The 17,180-nt window shown below is 42.5% G+C and overlaps 1 protein-coding gene across 25 annotated transcripts in view; it reads left to right on the forward strand.

Moving 5' to 3' along the window:
* The window catches only part of LOC310661537 (poly(rC)-binding protein 3-like), a 246,593-nt gene that overhangs the window by 172,690 nt on the left and 56,723 nt on the right, over positions 1 to 17,180 (forward strand). The window contains exon 1 of one of the 25 annotated variants that reach the window (XM_083407835.1): positions 16,219 to 16,241. The exons of the other annotated variants lie outside the window; for them this stretch is intronic. The gene's annotated coding sequence lies outside the window, so the exon portion shown is untranslated. Of the gene's footprint in view, positions 1 to 16,218; positions 16,242 to 17,180 lie in introns of those variants that run through there. 25 annotated transcript variants of the gene reach the window in all.

Genomic DNA, 17,180 nt, shown 5'->3' on the forward strand with positions numbered 1-17,180 from the left:
GGCACAGCCTTCCCTTGCTCAGTATGGCAGTGGTGGTAGAGGGACCCAGCACTTCCCCCCCACAACGCATGCAGCCCGCACTCCCTCGCCCCGCTCCCTCAGCGCACTCCGCTCTCCCAGCCTCAAGAGGTGCACCTTCTCCTGCCTGGCGCAAAGCACCAGCTCAAGAGCGAGCGTGGAGCTCAGCCCTGCGGCAGCAAATAAGGAAGCCACCTCCAGCCCAGAGCAGTGCGCCACAAGCCCCACACTTCGCCTACTGCTTTCTCAGGATCGTGCTGGTTGCCAGAACCGTTTTCCAATACTTTCGGGGAAGGCACACCTTGGTTTAAGAACGCTTTGGTTTAAGAACGGACTTCCGGAACGGATTAAGTTAGTAAACCAAGGTACCACTGTACAGAATAAGGTACCGAAGTGTACTCTGCTGCTAACAGGAGGAGCTCAGTTTCAGGAAGATACTTGAGCCTGCTTTCCCATAGAAGAGGAACACACAATTTATGATGCACCAAGCTGAACACAGTCTGCCTGCCAAGTGCTCAACAATCCTTCTGTTTGCAACCCTGAGCAGAAAGCAAAAGGAATTGCTTTGAAGAAGCAGTTTGCCCCAGTCCTCACCTGAAAAGGCTCCTAGAGTCCATGCTTATAGCCTAAAAGACATGACACAAAAGAAAAATAAAGGATGGGGAGAGAGGAGGAGAAAAGCAATTCAGGCATCATTTCTTAAAGTTCCAAAGTTCTCCTGGCCAGCTGGGATGGAAGCAGCTCAGTTGCTTGATGAGATGCTGCAATTGAGGGAGAGCCAAAAGCAGCTGCTCTCTTTGTGGAGCCCTGTTGGGTTCTAGGCCACATTTGGCTGGGTGGACAACAAGTTGTGCAGGCCTGCCATAGGCCAAACATAGGAGGAGATCCCTCTGAGCCTAGTCCCTGCAAATCCCCAGAAAGCACAATCCACATATTAATCTGCATCCATGTTTGGAAAGGCACTGAAGACTACGGTGAAGTCTGAGCGGTGCATGGGGCCTTGACTTCTTGCTTTTGAATACAAACTGCTCTTGCAGGCGCCCACATGACTTAGCTGCCTGAAAGCTTCTTTCAACCTTTTTATGCCTAATCTTTTTATTCCTTGTCATCCTTTGGCTTCAGGCAAATGATTCATCTCCTGTCCTCTTCAGAGACTGCAAATATTTTTCTTCCTTTCTTCTGCATTGTTAACCTTAAAGCACTTATCATAATGTCCCTTCCCTTCTTATTGCTCTGTATGTTTTATTTCCTATGAATTAATCGTGATAGTTAAATATAAAAAATCTCTCTCACAAACATATGTATGTTGCAGATCACCTTAGATTTGTATCAACATCCCTTCTTGTGCCAGCTGTGGTTTTAAAATCTGTTATAATTAATTTCCCCATATTTGTGGAAGTTACCTCAGATTGGGGAGAAATACAGTGTCTCCTCATAGGTGTATATTCACTTAAGTTAATTGCCTTCTCAAGAATTGGAAACACGATGTCATCTTCCCAAATGTCCCCATTCCCAGTTTTAATAAAATCAAGAATCATCTTCCAAATTCATATCTGGTGAAGTTAAAAAACTCCATAAAGATGATGAAGAATACTAAACTTTTGACATTTTGCAGAAGCTATTTATCCACTTCTAGAATGCAATATTCTGGGGGTTATGTACAGTAGTACCTCCAGTTGCGGGTGGGATCCGTTCCGGAGCTCCGGTCGGATCCCGAGGTTTCCGCAACTAGAGAAATGCGCGTACGGCGAAACCCGGAAAAATACTTACTCTGTGGTCTTAATGCATTCATGCATTAATTAGAGTTAAACATGTTGGTTATATGAAGAGGGATATCCCACCAAAAATATGTGTGGGCTTAATGTGAGGTGGAGGTGCCTTATTGCGCGGAACTTGGCGCCCGTGTATAGGCATGCCTTTGGTTGGTAAGGCTTATTAAATATCAAAAGAAAACCTTCAGTGTTATTGGCAAAGTCTGGTGGAAAGCTCTTCCAATAAGAATTTAGCAGGCATCTTCAGTAGTAATTCTTAAATGGTTGCTGAAAATCTTTCTACACTACCAGGTATGCAATTGAAGAACAAAAAGAAATTTGTTACAGTTAGCCAGTGATCTGTGATTTTGTTTTTATGTGGTTTTTATTGTTCATATATTTGTTGTGCACCACTCTGATTTTTTAAAAATGAGATTGCAGTATGTGAATATTTAGAAATCAATCAATAAGAAATACTCTCTCTGGTTGTTGCTTTTTTGTTTTGTTTTGTTTTGTTTTAGAAAAGTTTTGTATTGCTTCAGCATGTCTATGTCCAAGCAATTAGTGGTGTTGTTTGCATAACTATAGTGTTGAACTGATATGCTTGGTGAATGGTTACCATAATTTGGGAGACGGAACAAATAGGAAATTGTGACAATGGATGCTACTTGAATGTTGTGAGCTAGACAAAATAGCGGGGTGGGTCTTTCTGTTTTTTAAAAAATCTAAAGTTTTTATTGTATGGCTCTGAATAAATAATTTTAACTCACTAATCAGCGTAGCTGCTCAGTAAAAAAAAGGTTTGCCTGCCTGCATAAATGTATGTAAGTATAAACCTCTTGGGAGAATCAGGGGGGGCTTTTCAGGAGAGCACTAGAGAGGTGTGAAATCCCACAAGGGGGACTCCATTTCAAATGGGATTCACTCAGTATATCAGATTTCTGCAGAAATCTACTTGGCCAGTTCACATTTTGACAAGTTGTGCTACTTTCCCTTAATAATTTATTATCATTCACTTGAATTCAAGGCCCCAGATGCTTCACATAGACATTTTAATCCTGAAACTGAAATATTTAGCTTCCCATGGAAGCACTGTTGTGGGATTTGCTTGAGACTGCAGATTTCATGGGAGCAATCAGTACAGATTTCGAAACTATATTTTATTTCAGAACATTATTGTGCTTTCTTTTAAAAGAAAATATTGATTTGAGGAAAACTAGAAGGGAAACATAGCCTGATTTCTTAACTTTATTTGATAGTAACCTTAATTTTCAGCAGTTGTATTTATCAAAGTTGAAAATGTAATTCTGCTTTTTTTCTCTGCAGAATTATTCCATATTAGACCATTACTCCTTATTAGACAATGCCCACTTTCCAATGCATCATCACAGTGGTTTTCAACCAGTGTGCCTTGAATGATGGCCAGGGCTGCTGCGGCAACGCTGGTCTCTGGCCCTCTTTTCTTCCCTCCCTCCTCTGATACCTTCTCACATCTCTGCCTCCTCAAGGCTTGTGGGGATGCTTGTTGCAGCAGCCTTGGCTGCACGCTCCCCAGATGAATGGGGGCATCCTCTTCCCAGGCCCCTGTTGGGCGGCATGAAGGAGCACCTCTCTTTGGCGTGGGGCTCAGAGACCAGGAGTGGTGGTGGCAGCTGCCCAGAGGACTGCTAAGAAGAGGAGGCTGAGGGAACGCTCCACAAGGGAGGGTGTTTGAAAGGGGGTGAGGGGCTGCCGGCTCTGCAAGCAAGGGGTGACATAACTGGGCTCCTTCGGAGGGAGTGGAAAATATTCCGAAATTGGTGGGTGGGATTCAGTAGAATATTAACAGTGATGATTTTACAGTGGTACCTCTGGTTACATACGCTTCAGGTTACATTCGCTTCAGATTACAAGCTCCGCTAACCCAGAAATAGTACCTCAGGTTAAGAACTTTGCTTCAGGATGAGAACAGAAATCACGCGGCGGCGGCAGCGGGAAGCCCCGTTAGCTAAAGTGGTGCTTCAGGTTAAGAACAGTTTCAGGTTAAGAACGGACCTCCAGAATGAATTAAGTACTTAACCCAAGGTACCACTGTATTAAGGTTTTGTATCTGTGTTCTAAAGACCTGGGATTGTATGGCACATACTTACTTTGAAATATTATGGAGATAAAAGGTGGAATAACACAAGTTGCTGTTAGTAGTGGAAGCAATGTATGTCTTGTTCCATCCATATAAATATTTCATTTATATAGCATGTGGCAGTTAGTTTTTTTATATAGCATCATAGCATCTGAGGGTGTGTGTTTTTCAGCAGCCCTTGTTAAAATCTATTCTGATAAACTAAAATAAGCAATGGAATCCTTTTTATGGACACCACTAGCAAGGGAGAAGGAAATGTACCTTCAAGAACTAATTCACTCAGGGAGTCTCCATCAAAACTCATTGCTTTATTATGTCATCATGAAAGGCCTGAGTAGCTATGAGAATAATTTGATTTAGTGATTAGGCCAAGGCAAGGCTATCTGTTTGCTAACAATGAGGGAGAAGTGGAGAATTAGCTAGAAAAGATATATTTCTAAACTGAAGATATAAAAACAAATAAGTGTCACATATTGAACTTTCATATTAGGTTGAGCGTCTCATTATCTAAATATGCAGAATTATCCATTGCCAACACTTGTATTGGATTAGTAGTGTTAATGGAAGGACTCTAACACCATCATTTCCTAAAAGCTACTTGACTGTAGATAATCCTTGGGAATGCAGACGTCTCCACAATCCTAATAACGAGATTTGGACTAATAACTTCTATGACACTGGGAGACAAGAGAGAAATATGAGGAGCAAGTGGTAAAAATATATACTATCCCATTTGCCTTTGCTGTCCTTCATGTAACATACCAACCAACCAGCCTTTAAGAAAATTCCCTTTGAAAGTGCCACTCATTCAGTGCCTTTGCTCGGGATAATACACAATCGCTTTCAGGTCCTCTCCCCTAACATGGAAGACGAAGAGCAGACTCCATTTGAGGATCTCTCCCTCATTACAGTCGATCAGGTATATGAAGATGAACAGCAAAGTCAGTCCTCAGAGAATGTGCAGGCGACCTTGGAACGGACCGCTCACGGAAGAACCCCGACCAAACCTAAGAGGAGGCGTGTAGTGGTGATAGGGGATTCCCTACTGAGGGGAACAGAAGCAGTGATCTGTGGGCCTGACAAGATGTCTCGGGAAGTGTGCTGTCTCCCCGGGGCTAAGATCCAAGATGTAACTGAACGACTGCCAGGAATCATAAAACCCACTGACAAATACCCCTTCCTCTTGGTTCATGTGGGAACCAATGACACTGCAAGCAATAGCCTCCAGAAGATCAAAAGAGACTACGAGGCTCTGGGCAGGAAATTGAAGCAATTAAATGCACAAATTGTCATCTCATCTGTCCTCCCAGTTGAACGACGTGGCCCAGGGAGAGAGGGGAAAATTGTGGAAGTAAACAGCTGGCTTCGCAAATGGTGTAAACAGGAACGGTTTGGATTCTTAGATCACGGACTGCAGTTTCTTGAAGATGGACTTCTGGCAAGCGATGGGCTGCACCTCACAACGGTTGGGAGGAATGTTTTTGCCAAAAAACTCAGAAACCTCATCAGGAGGGCTTTAAACTGACTAATGTGGGGGAGGGAGACAGTGCTCCTGAAGGTAGGAGTCTATCAATTGATGAAGATGATCATCTAAATGTCATAGACCAAATGGAGCAAACAGCAAGCAGACCTAGTGGTGGGAGGAAAAAATCCTTAAATAAGAGACACGGGGGAATGACTAATGGACTTCAATGTCTGTACACTAATGCACAAAGCATGGGAAATAAACAAGATGAGCTTGAGCTCTTGGTACAGCAAACTAAATATGACATAATAGGCATCACTGAAACCTGGTGGGATAAGTCCCACGATTGGAATGTAAAAATGGAGGGATACAATCTATTTCAGAGAAACAGACCAGACAAGAAAGGAGGAGGAGTGGCGTTATATGTCAGGGATGTGTATACCTGTGAAGAGATCCAAGATTTAGAACCTCAAAGCCAAAGTGAGAGCATTTGGGTCAAAATTAAGGGAGAGAAGAATAACAGAGACCTCATTGTGGGAGTTTACTATAGATCCCCAAGCCAAACAGAGGACATAGATGATGCCTTCCTGGAACAGATGGCCAAGCATGCAAAAGGAAGGGAGATAGTAGTAATGGGGGACTTCAATTACCCGGATATTTGTTGGATGTCAAACTCAGCCAAGAGCATAAGGTCAAACAGATTCCTCACTGGCCTTGCAGACAACTTCATTGTCCAGAAAGTGGGAGAAGCAACAAGAGGAACAGCCATTTTAGATCTGGTCCTAACCAATGTCGATGACCTGGTTAATGGGGTAGAAGTGGAAGGATCATTAGGCGCAAGTGATCATGCTCTTCTGAAGTTTACTATACAACAGAAAGGAGCAGCCAAGCATACTAGGACTCAATTTCTTGACTTTAAGAAAGCCGACTTCATAAAACTTAGGGAAGTGCTGGGTGAGATCCCATGGACAGTAATACTAAAAGGAAAGGGAGTTCATGATGGCTGGGAGTTTGTTAAGAGGGAGATAGTAAAAGCACAACTTCAGGCAATACCAATGAGACGGAAACATGGAAGGTGCCTAAAGAAGCCAGGGTGGCTATCTAAAGAACTTTTAACTGAGTTAAGATTAAAAAAGGATGTGTACAAAAAATGGAAAAGGGGGGAAACCACCAAAGAGGAATTCAAACAAATAGCCAGCACGTGTAGGCACAAAGTCAGAAAAGCTAAAGCACAGAATGAACTCAGGCTTGCTAGAGAGGTTAAAAGCAACAAAAAAGGCTTTTATGGGTATGTTCGTAGCAAAAGGAAGAACAAAGAAACAGTGGGGTCACTCAGAGGAGAAGATGGTGAAATGCAAACAGGGGACACAGAAAGGGCTGAACTCCTCAATGCCTTCTTTGCCTCAGTCTTCTCCGATAAAGAAAACAATGCCCGACCTGAAGAATTTGGAGCAAATGATTCAGTAGAGAAAACACAGCCCAGAATAACTAAGGAGATAGTACAAGAATACTTGGCTAGTTTAGATGTATTCAAGTCTCCAGGGCCAGATGAACTGCATCCAAGCGTATTAAAAGAACTGGCAGATGTGATCTCAGAACCACTGGCAATCATCTTTGAGAATTCCTGGAGAACAGGCGAAGTCCCAGCAGACTGGAGGAGGGCAAATGTTGTCCCTATTTTCAAAAAGGGGAAAAGAGAGGACCCAAATAATTACCGCCCAGTCAGTCTGACATCAATACCAGGGAAGATTCTGGAGCAGATCATCAAGCAAACAATCTGTGAGCACCTAGAAAGGAATGCTGTGATCACCAATAGTCAGCATGGATTTCTGAAAAATAAGTCATGTCAGACTAACCTGATCTCGTTTTTTGACAGAATTACAAGCCTGGTAGATGAAGGGAACGCAGTGGATGTAGCCTACCTTGATTTCAGCAAGGCATTTGACAAGGTGCCCCATGATATTCTTGTAAAGAAGCTGGTAAAATGCGGTCTTGACTATGCTACCACTCAGTGGATTTGTAACTGGCTGACTGACCGGACCCAAAGGGTGCTCATCAATGGTTCCTCTTCATCCTGGAGAAGTGTGACTAGTGGGGTGCCACAGGGTTCTGTCTTGGGCCCGGTCTTATTCAACATCTTTATCAATGATGGACTCAAGGGCATCCTGATCAAATTTGCAGATGACACCAAACTGGGAGGGGTGGCTAACACCCCAGAGGACAGGATCACACTTCTAAACGACCTTGACAGATTAGAGAACTGGGCCAAAACAAACAAGATGAATTTTAACAGGGAGAAATGTAAAGTATTGCACTTGGGCAAAAAAAATGAGAGGCACAAATACAAGATGGGTGACACCTGGCTTGAGAGCAGTACATGTGAAAAGGATCTAGGAGTCTTGGTTGACCACAAACTTGACATGAGCCAACAGTGTGATGCGGCAGCTAAAAAAGCCAATGCAATTCTGGGCTGCATCAATAGGAGTATAGCATCTAGATCAAGGGAAGTTATAGTGCCACTGTATTCTGCTCTGGTCAGACCTCACCTGGAGTACTGTGTCCAATTCTGGGCACCACAGTTCAAGAAGGACACTGACAAACTGGAACGTGTCCAGAGGAGGGCAACCAAAATGGTCAAAGGCCTGGAAACGATGCCTTATGAGGAACGGCTAAGGGAGCTGGGCATGTTTAGCCTGGAGAAGAGGAGGTTAAGGGGGGATATGATAGCCATGTTCAAATATATAAAAGGATGTCACATAGAGGAGGGAGAAAGGTTGTTTTCTGCTGCTCCAGAGAAGCGGACACGGAGCAATGGATGCAAACTACAAGAAAGAAGATTCCACCTAAACATTAGGAAGAACTTCCTGACAGTAAGAGCTGTTCGACAGTGGAATTTGCTGCCAAGGAGTGTGGTGGAGTCTCCTTCTTTGGAGGTCTTTAAGCAGAGGCTTGACAACCATATGTCAGGAGTGCTCTGATGGTGTTTCCTGCTTGGCAGGGGGTTGGACTCGATGGCCCTTGTGGTCTCTTCCAACTCTATGATTCTATGATTCTATGATTCTATGATAATGGAGAGGAAGCTGGTAGCAGTGATAGGACTATTGCTGGCTGGGAGCTGACCACTAACATCCTCCCCTCAGCTCTTCACCTGGAGAATAGCAGCCTCTTGAAGAGCCAGGAGGTTTAAGTCAGCAAGACCCACCCATGGGAAGAAATTAAGAACATAAGAGAACTCCCTTGTTCTCTTAGAATGGCAATGGCCCCCACAGAACTGAGTTCTGGTGAGTTCCAGCTGAGAAAAGCCCTGGTGGTATATACATTTAATAAATAAGGACAAGAATGAGAATTCAGAGTAAGTCCCACTAAATTCTGTAAGGTCAAAACACTTTGTAAGGACATTTTATTTTTGTTCTCTTCCGTTTCTTTTTTAGATGTCTGGGTGGCTCGCTAGTTTATTGCAAACTATTCAATTCACTTTGATTTTTTTGTTTTAAAGCGTAAAACACGTCTGGAGTAGCAAAACATGAGTCCACCATTATCTGGAGGGAAGCTTCTTTTTATTAAGCAGCAGCATTGATATGTAATCTTTCCAATCAAAAGGAAATTGCTCAAGATGGCATATAGAATAAAAATCATACTAAAGGAAGTCATAATGCCGTCTAAAGACAGTAAAAACACCATAAAAACAAATCAGTGTACACTAGTATATAGAGACCACAAAAGTCGGATCTGAAAGCTGGTAGTGAGTGATCCCTAACTGCTTGTTCTTTGTGTTGCTAGAAAATCCAATTTTAGATTGTTCACTATAAAGCTGTCAGTGGTAAAGTCTTTAAAATATAATGGAAGCATTTTTCTATTCAGTTCCCTTACCAGGTCAGATTAAGGTCTATCTAATACAGTGGTACCTCGGGTTACATACGCTTCAGGTTACATACGCTTCAGGTTACAGACTCCGCTAACCCAGAAATAGTACCTCAGGTTAAGAACTTTGCTTCAGGGTGAGAACAGAAATCGTGCTCTGGCGGCACAGCGGCGGCAGGAGGCCCCATTAGCTAAAGTGGTACCTCAGGTTAAGAACAGTTTCAGACCTCCAGAACGAATTAAGTACTTAACCTGAGGTACCACTGTATGCCATTATTTCTTTCCAGCAGTGGCCAGCTAGATGCCTTCAAAAAGCCCACAACCACAAAGGCAGCAGCCTGTTTGTCCCTAGCAGTTGATATTTTGAGGTGCACTGCCTCTGCACATGGATGCTTTATTTAGCAACAACAGCTTAATAGGCCTACCCTCCGTTAATGCTTTTTTAAGCAGCTTAAGCTAGTGATTGATACGAGTTTGTTCCCATGTCCCACCTTTGATTATTTTTATTTTTATGGTATTTATTTCATAAAATTTATACACTGCTTGCTTGCTTGCTTGCTTGCTTGCTTGTTAAACAAACCTCAAAGTGGCTTACAAAAATAAAACAGTAAAATCAAGAAAAAAATCACAAACCTTCTTTAAAACGTGCAAAGGTTAGAATACCAAAACAGATTAAAGTTACCTCAAGCATCTGGGTGGACTTGTTTAAACTGGAATATTTCTAGCAGGTACAGAAAGGGAAGGAAGGAGCCTCCTTGATCTCAATCAGCAGGGAGTTCCAAAGTGTACGTGGTGCCACACAAAACAACTGAGTTCTTACAAATTCAGTACATGTATTATGTGGCAACTATGGTAGAGTCAATTCTGCTGATTAAGCAGCCAAGTGGGCACTTGTGGAGTAAGGTAAATTGGTCCCAAGTCGGTAAGGACTTTATATACCAATAGTAACACCTTGAACTAGACTTAGTAGCAAATCAGCAACCAGTAGGAAATTGGAAATCTCTGACCACAGGTGTTTTTGTTTTTGTTTAATTTATTTTTATTAAAGATTTTCTTGGTTTACAAAAGTACATGCCTTGTCTCTTTTTTCCGGGTTGTACAGTGTTTCTTACAGATCAGTTACATTCGTTGTGAGACATTAGTGCTGAGTACAGTACTGTATAAGGTCAAGGAAGAAGAGGGGGGAGAGGAGGGGTGGTGAGGCTTATCTTATTTTGTATAGTGTACGTGTGGGCTTTTGTGTCCATGTCAACTGGGTTCATTTATTACATTTCCTTGGTAGTGAGAGGTATTAATGGGCGGATGTGGTTCGTTGTCCGAGGTTGGATGCAGTGGGGTTTATTTGCATTTGTGAGGGGTGGGGCTTGTTGGGTCAGGTAAGCCAGATTGATTTGTATGCTGTCAGTGGATTCTTGTCATTGTCTTGTTGGGCTGTGTATGTGATAAAGGGAAGCCATACTGGGGTGAAGGCATCCTCTTCTATTTGTCCCCGTGTCAGTTTCACTTTATTGGTTAGCTTTTCTAGCAAGGCCATTTCCCATACAATTTGATACCATTGGTTCATGTTTACTCCCATGTTTACAGGTCCCTCCAGTGTCTGGCTATGAGTCTTTGGGCTGCTGAGGGTAGGGGGGTTATAAGCTCTCTATAATGTGAGTGGTCATTATGATCTTGGAAGATGTTCAGCAGGACCAGTTCTGGACTGAGTTCTAATACCTGTTTAGGTATTTTTTTGCATATCTCTTCTAGGACATCTGTCCAGATGGGTTGGATTTTAGGGCATTCCTACCACATGTGGAGGTATGTGCCTGTGGAGGTGCAGCCTCTCCTTGGTGAGGTTCCTGGGCATATCAGCACCAGTTTCTGTGGTGTTAAGTATCACCTGTAGGTGAGCTTCAGAGTGAGTTCCCTTCTTTTTGTTGATATGGACCACATTCTAGTCCATTGGGTGGGGTTAATTTCAAAGCTTATGTCGTGCTCCCATTGTTCTTTGATTGCATCAAGGGTGTTTCGGAGCAGTATTTTGTGGATACCATCCCTTTACCGTGTTCTTCTGCCATCAAGAGAAGGTTTTTGAAGGTGGTCAAGGGCCTAGTGGCTGCTGATTTTGCTGTTGGATTGTTTAAAAAGGTATGTAGTTGATGATGTGTTTGCCGAGGTATTTGTATGTCTTGTATTTATTGTGTTGGTTTAGGTTTGTTGTTATATAAATTTTTTAGACAGGCTTGCTAGGTTTTTATCTGGAGGTTTTGTTCTGCATGTTGGAATAGTGGGCGATAGGCGGGGGTGGGGGGTAATGGGGATGGGGATAGTTTGCCTGCTTTTCCCTTGTGTGAACCTGTTCGGTGTTGTGGGGCTGAGCGCAGGTATTGTATCCTAATTAGGTAGAAAACCTCTCACAAGCTAAGTTACTGCAGAATAACTCGGCTGCAGTAAAACAAGATTTCACACTGGGAGCAGCCATTTCACACTGGGAGTCACCATTAGAAGTCATAGAGAGCAGTAGAAGAAGAATGGGGCTTTCCCTTCAGACTCTGGGAATGACGGAAGATGCCCATCTTCCTATGTTTCTCCCAGTGGCAGCCTTCAACCTGCCTCGTTTATTCTCTCTCTCTCTCTCTTTTATCTACCACCAAATAATCACCTCTGCTTTGTAATGATAGTGTATTTTCAGTCACAATGTTTCAGTGGTGATACTTCCAAGATAGTATTTAAAGGGATATTCAAATAATTGGTGTTCAACATTATTCCCCTCTTAATACAGCTAAACTTTTCCCCAAACTGTTGGGTTTTTAAAAATTTGATAAATGCTCAAAAGTAATATTTATTCCTAATGAAGCTGTTTTTTTTAAAAAAGAGAGAGAACACTTTTGTTGTTGTTAATTTGGTCCCAAATGAAGGACTTTTGTGTACTCCTTATGTGTACAAAAGCTCATGTTAGCAGTCATGAGAAAGTAAGAGCCTAATAAATTTAAGTGCATCAGTTGTGTGTAGTCCCATGTTTGGTGCAAGCAGGTTGTATTTGTAATAGCTGCAAAAGCAATTCCTTCATTTATTGGAAGATATTTTGACAGCTGTAAAGTAATAGAATAAGTGTTCATGACCTCCTTGTCCTGCGAATATGTCACATTAGCACAGCTGGATGCCTTAATAACAATACTGGCTTCCGTTGGCTTACCTTCTCTGACACCACAAGGGAACTGGGCAGCGTAGTGAATAAGTGAATGAATCATAGAATCATAGAGTTGGAAGAGACCACAAGGGCCATCGAGTCCAACCCCCTGCCAAGCAGGTAACACCATCAGAGCACTCCTGACATATGGTTGTCAAGCCTCTGCTTAAAGACCTCCAAAGAAGGAGACTCCACCACACTCCTTGGCAGCAAATTCCACTGTCGAACAGCTCTTACTGTCAGGAAGTTCTTCCTAATGTTTAGGTGGAATCTTCTTTCTTGTGGTTTGGATCCATTGCTCCGTGTCCGCTTCTCTGGAGCAGCAGAAAACAACCTTTCTCCCTCCTCTATGTGACATCCTTTTATATATTTGAACATGGCTATCATATCACCCCTTAACCTCCTCTTCTCCAGGCTAAACATGCCCAGCTCCCTTAGACGTTCCTCATTAGGCATCGTTTCCAGGCCTTTGACCATTTTGGTTGCCCTCCTCTGGACACGTTCCAGTTTGTCAGTGTCCTTCTTGAACTGTGGTGCCCAGAACTGGACACAGTACTCCAGGTGAGGTCTGACCAGAGCAGAATACAGTGGCACTATTACTTCCATTGATCTAGATGCTATACTCCTATTGATGCAGCCCAGAATTGCATTGGCTTTTTTAGCTGCCGCGTCACACTGTTGGCTCATGTCAAGTTTGTGGTCAACCAAGACTCCTAGATCCTTTTCACATGTACTGCTCTCGAGCCAGGTGTCACCCATCTTGTATTTGTGCCTCTCATTTTTTTTGCCCAAGTGCAATACTTTACATTTCTCCCTGTTAAAATTCATCTTGTTTGTTTTGGCCCAGTTCTCTAATCTGTCAAGGTCGTTTAGAAGTGTGATCCTGTCCTCTGGGGTGTTAGCCACCCCTCCCAGTTTGGTGTCATCTGCAAATTTGATCAGGATGCCCTTGAGTCCATCATCCAAGTCGTTGATAAAGATGTTGAATAAGACCGGGCCCAAGACAGAACCCTGTGGCACCCCACTAGTCACTCTTCTCCAGGATGAAGAGGAACCATTGATGAGCACCCTTTGGGTCCGGTCAGTCAGCCAGTTACAAATCCAATGTTAAGAGGGGCACATGAGAATATGAATTCAAAGGTCCAAAAGCAGCTTTGATTAAACTAAGCCATGCCAACTATGGCATGCATGCCAAGAGCTTGATTCTTGTGGCACTTTTAGTCCAATTCCACAATGGTTTATGAATATGAATGTTAAGAGGGCACATGAGAATATGAATTCAAAGGTCCAAAAGCAGCTTTGATTGAACTAAGCCATGCCAACTATGGCATGCATGCCAAGAGCTTGATTCTTGTGGCACTTTTAGTCCAATTCCACAATGGTTTACTGAGTGCTTTTTTCTTGGGGTCCCCAGGGGTACGAATACCCCTAAACATTTTGTGAATCTAGGTTTGGCCTCATTGAGGGGCAGTATTTCAATATGAGTACGAAAATAAGAGTACCCCTAAACATTTTTTTTTTTTTTTAAAGCACTGGGTTTACTTGACCTTGCTTTATGTACTTTCACCTTTTCATACCATAAATAAGCTTGCCAACTGAAAATATTATCATGGCCTTCTAAGTCAAAAATATGTGGATTCTCCAATGTCATCCATTCCTTCAAGCAACAAAGACATGATGCTTCATAATATAACCTCATATCCGGCAGGGACAAACCTACTCTCTATTTTGCATCTATCAATATTTTATATTTTATTCTTGATTTCCCCCCTCGCCAAATATATTTAGAAATATCTTTTTGCCATACGTTGAAACAATCTGTTTTTAGTCAACACTCTGCCTAATAGTGAAAGATTCATTCTGTTCCAAATTTGCAAATTTCTTTTAATATCTTCCCAGGTTTCTACATATTTGTCGTTATACAGATTTATATTATCTGCTGTTACGTATACACCTAAATACTTAACCTTCCTTCAATCTTTAATCCAGACACATCTTGTAATTTATTTTTATTCTCATCATACTTTTAACCAAGAGTTTGGTTTTATCTTTATTAATCTTAAAAGCTGCTACCTCACCAGTTTTTTTAATCTCTTGTAGCACTTATCACCGATATCACCACGTCGTGTGCAAATGCTTTTAATTTATATTGTCTCTGTCCCACTCTTACATCTTTACTGTCTTGATTACATCTTATTCTTTGCACCAATACTTCTGAAACTATTATAAACAACAAAGGTGACCGCGGGCAGCCTGGTCTTGTTCCTTCAGTTATTTTACAGAATTACAGTACATGTTTAGTGTATTGTTACAGCGTCAACATATGGCAATGGCTCACTTGATTCAGAGAGGTTTTTATTCTATACGCGCTTGCTAATTAGGAGATGATGTCTGATGTACTAATTAATCTACTACAAGGAGGCAGCTGTGGGCCCCAGCTGTCTTTGTTTCCAATAGGCTTCCTGATCTGGGGTGGAGCGAGGATGGGAGTTAGAGGAAAGCAGCAGAGCTGCTTCTGACAAATTGATTTAACTAGAGCACAGAGCCTTGAGGGAATTCTGTGCTGCCCTGTCACTGCACATGACTGCAGCCTTTGTAGGCTCCAAGCTGTTGAGCGGTGAATTTCCCACCGATGCTTTCTCCCTCCATTGCTTTGCTGAAATTCCCCCTGAATGCTCTCCCAGGCTCTTGGTATTCGCTTTAAAAATACTTCCCTCTGCCTTGAAATGCATCTGAAGTAATTCAGGCAGTTAACGCCCATCCAAATCGAACTTTCATATGCAAAGTCAATGTGTCTTTGAACAGGTGCATGGTAACAGCGCACCTTCTGGTATTTTGAGCTACATGTGATTATTCCTCACGAGTGGCCAGCCTACTGTTCTGCTCACTGAGTGACCCAATTGCATGGGCTCATGTAGTAGGCACATATATGTCAAAAGCACACAACCCTTGGCTTAAGAACGGGTGGATGTTAGATAGCGTTGCTAAAGTTATTATGGGCTTTGTTAACACCCCATAATAAATTATCTTAAAATGCAGTTATGTTTTTTACCAGTTAATCTTGAGATTTGCACCAGGTTACAGGTCAAAATCAGTAAACCATTGAGCTCCCTGAGTTCAGGGATAATAATAATAATAATAATAATAATAATAATAATAATTTATATCCCGCCCTCTCCAGCCAAAGCTGGGCTCAGAGCGGCTAACAACAGTAAAAATAGCACAGTTTACATAAAATCACAGTCAGTTGAATGTCAGAGGATACCAGTTCTTAATAGGTCTCTGACTAAGCACCGGATAATCAGTGCAGAGGTACAGTCCTCAGAGTTTGCACCCACAAGCAAGGTAGGTGCTTTGCCTGGGGAGGTGGATAGCCGAGTAAGCCCCCTTTCCATGTTGTCCTGGAGATATTCCTAGAAGGCCTTGAGCTCCAGGGTCGAAAGGGAATTGACACGTCCAAAGGGAATGTTTTCTGCAAACTGATGTTTAATGGGGCAACCACAGGAGACAACTTCTTGGCCCCCTTTTTCTATTAAAAATCCCCAGCAAGGTCTTCATACTTGTCAAGTAATGTCACAGTGGCAAGGAGGTGGCAGTGTTCAGTGGATATGTGTCTTCATTGTGACCTTGGCCTGGATATTTGCTTCCATGGTAGCAGGTGGTTGACACTGCAGGCAGGAGGCTGGGCAGGTTGACACTGAGGGGCAGATCGCCAGCTAAATCCCAGAACAAGTGGAAAGTGCCAAAGCAGGTCGAATGTCAACTTTTCTAGGAGCCCTGGGGTGCTAACAACAAAAGGCTGCTGGTTCAGAAGACGGAAGAGAGTCACTGAAACTGGGGGGTGTCCTGTAACAGGTACCCCCCTCAGCCTAACCTGTTTTACTCATTGGTTTAAGGATAAGTTCCTTTGTGGAAGGTTGGGAAACAAAATGTGACACATAGGTAGAGATATTAAATAAATAAATGGCGCAGAAAACCATTGATTCTAGCATCCGTCCTCAAATTGCTCCATCAACACAAATCTTGGTGGATTTGAGCAGCGCAGGCAAAGGACAACAGTCAACTGTGAATGCATTTGTTTTCCCTTTGGAGTCATTTGAGCTTTCTGAGAGTCTCTATCCCTTTCATTTCATTTGGCACTGTAGCAGTTCACTTAGGATGGGGTGGGCAGTATAACTAATTTAAATATCTAGATTTAAATATATCCTAAAATACTTTATGAACCAGTATCTATCACCATTATTGAGTGAGCAGTAGGAAGATTGTTAGGAGCCTTTACTTCAGTGAGGACATCTAATTGGGGTATTGAGACAGGCATTGCCAACTACTGGCCTCTTATCCACCCGTCCCTCAATCTGGGTTCAGATAAAATTCCCACCTGCCAGGTCTCACAGGCTGACTAAGCTGTGGAGTGGTTATCTGCTGCCACAAAAAGTAAAAATAAAAACAGAGTCTTGAGTCTCTAACAAATTTAATTATTGTCTAACCTTTTGTGAACTAGCTCCTGCTGTGTCACATGTGATCTTCAGTTGTCTTTTACTAAGTGTAAGGGTTGTGTGTGTAAAGGCTGGAGTTAAATGGCAATGGAATGCAAAGTACTGTCTGTGACAATTCAATTAGAGTTTAAATATATGCAAAACTTGCCCGTCACAGCAACAGTGATTGGTAATAGGAGAATCTTGTTAGCTTTGCTGAGTGAATTGACACCTGAATTGGACAGGTGGGAAACAAGTTGACTAAAGTGAGTAATTAGGTAGACAAAGAATGTGAAATTGTAGCCATGACAATTATTTT

This window comes from Podarcis tiliguerta (assembly GCF_965153285.1).
Source record: "Podarcis tiliguerta genome assembly, chromosome: 13".
NCBI classification, from domain to species: Eukaryota; Metazoa; Chordata; class Lepidosauria; order Squamata; family Lacertidae; genus Podarcis; species Podarcis tiliguerta.